The sequence below is a fragment of the Babylonia areolata genome, chromosome 10, assembly GCF_041734735.1.
Source record: "Babylonia areolata isolate BAREFJ2019XMU chromosome 10, ASM4173473v1, whole genome shotgun sequence".
NCBI classification, from domain to species: domain Eukaryota; kingdom Metazoa; phylum Mollusca; class Gastropoda; order Neogastropoda; family Buccinidae; genus Babylonia; species Babylonia areolata.
Window position 1 is genome coordinate 29031443 of NC_134885.1, and position 2500 is coordinate 29033942.

Genomic DNA, 2500 nt, shown 5'->3' on the forward strand with positions numbered 1-2500 from the left:
TCTCTCTGTCACACACACACACACACACACACACACACACAAGTATAGTTTGTTTTTGTTGAGGCTAAATTGATATCAATTCATGCTGTTGCTCCCATTGTCAAAAGACCTTTCTTGGCAATGACAATAAATAACCCCCCTCTCTCTCTCTCTCTCTCTCTTCTAGCCCTCTCTCTCTTTCTTTCAGCTCTCTCTCTTCGAGCCCCACCCTCTCTCTCTCTCTTCCAACCCCCCTCTCTCTTCCAGCTCTCTCTCTTTCTGTCTCTCTGTCTCTCTCTCTCTCTCTCTGTCTCCCTCTCTCTTCCAGCCCTCTCTCTCTCTGTCTCTCTCTTCCAGCCGTCTCTCTCTCTCTTCCAGCTCTCTCTCTCTTCCAGCCCTCTCTCTCTCTCTTCCAGCCCTCTCTCTCTCTCTTCCAGCTCTCTCTCTCTTCCAGCCCTCTCTCCCTCTCTTCCATCCCCCCCTCTCTCTCTTCCAGCCCTCTCTCTCTCTCTTCCAGCTCTCTCTCTTCCAGCCCCCCCCTCTCTCTCTTCCAGCCCCCCCTCTCTCTCTCTTCCAGCCCTCTCTCTCTCTCTCTTCCAGCACTCTCTCTCTGTCTCTCTCTGCCTCTCTCTCTCTCTGTCTCTCTCTCTCTTCCAGCACTCTCTCTCTTTCTCCTCCAGCCCTCTCTCTCTCTTCCAGCTCTCTCTCTCTCTCTGTCTCTGTCTCTCTTTCTCTCTCTCTCTCTCTCTCTCTCTCTCTCTCTCTCTCTTCCAACCCTTTCTCTCTTTCCATTCTGCGTCTGTTGTCTTCTTGAAGGGGTCACGGGTACAAAAGAAGAGACAAACACAAAAGACAGAGAGAGAGAGGCAGGGACAGGCACGACAGAGAAAGAGAGAGTGTTAGTGACTGAGAGACAGAAACAGACACAAGAACAGAGGAAGAGGGAGAGAGACAGACATAGACACAGAGAGCGAGGGACATAATAACAAAAAAATAGACGCAGAGACAGAGAGACAGAGGGAGACAGACAGAAGTTAAGAACAAAAACTAAAACAAAAGAAACCAAGGCGGAATTTTAAACAGAAGGGACAGAAGACTAAGACTTCTGCGAAGCGAGAAGGAAGGAATGATGAATTATTTCATTTCCGAGTGACATCTATCTTTCCTTACACACATAGAGAGTACTAAATCTCTCTCTCTCTCTCTCTCTCTCTCTCTCTCTCTCTCTCTCTCTCTCTCTCTTCTGTGTGTGTGTGTGTGTGTGTGTGTGTGTGTGTGTGTGTCTCTTTCTCAGAGTCAGATTAATCTTAATCTTAAACTGAATAAACATTCGTATTCGTATTAGTATTCTCTCTCTCTCTCTCTCTCTCTCTCTCTCTCTCTCTCTCTCTCTCTCAATATCAATTAGTGTCAATCTTAATGTGAAGAAATATTCGTATCTCTCTCTCTCTCTCTCTCTCTCTCTCTCTCTCTCTCTCTCTCTCTCTCTCTCTCTCTCTCTTTTCCCCCTGAAACATAAAAGTGCAGATAACAACTCAACAACCCTTCCATGAGTTCAAAAATGAACCTGGCGAACACATCAAAAAAAAAGGGAAATGTTAAAACAGAAACACTCCCTACCCCTCCGCCTCCTCTGTTGTCTCCACCATTGTCTCTCTAGAGCCCTGTCTCTCTCTCTCTCTCTCTCCCCCCCTCCCCCCTCCCCCCACCCCGCCACTCTCCCTCGATTCCCCACCCGTACTCTCCCAAAGTCATTCTCCCTTCCCACCCTTACTCTCCCTCCCTACGCCATTCTCCCTTGTCTTCCCTCACCCTTACTCTCTCTCCCTACGCCATCCCCCCTTGTCTTCCCACCCTTACTCTCTCTCCCTACGCCATCCCCCCTTGTCTTCCCTCACCCTTACTCTCTCTCCCTACGCCATTCTCCCTTGTCTTCCCACCCTTACTCTCTCTCCCTACGCCATTCTCCCTTGTCTTCCCTCACCCTTACTCTCTCTCCCTACGCCATTCTCCCTTGTCTTCCCACCCTTACTCTCTCTCCCTACGCCATCCCCCCTTGTCTTCCCACCCTACTCTCACTACCTACGCCATTCTCCTTGTCTCCCCACCCTACTCTCCCTATCTAAACCATTCTCCTTGTCTCATCACTCCTGCTCTCCCTCCCTACGCCGTTCTCCCTTGTCTCATCACTTCTGCTCTCCCTCCCTACGCCGTTCTCCCTTGTCTCATCACTCCTGCTCTCCCTCCCTACGCCGTTCTCCCTTGTCTCATCACTTCTGCTCTCCCTCCCTACGCCGTTCTCCCTTGTCTCATCACTTCTGCTCTCCCTCCCTACGCCGTTCTCCCTTGTCTCATCACTTCTGCTCTCCCTCCCTACGCCATTCTCCCTTGTCTCCCCACTCCTACTCTCTCTCCCTACGCCGTTCTCCTTGTCTCATCACTCCTGCTCTCCCCCCCTACGCCATTCTCCTTGTCTCATCACTCCTGCTCTCCCCCCTACGCCGTTCTCCTTGTCTCATCA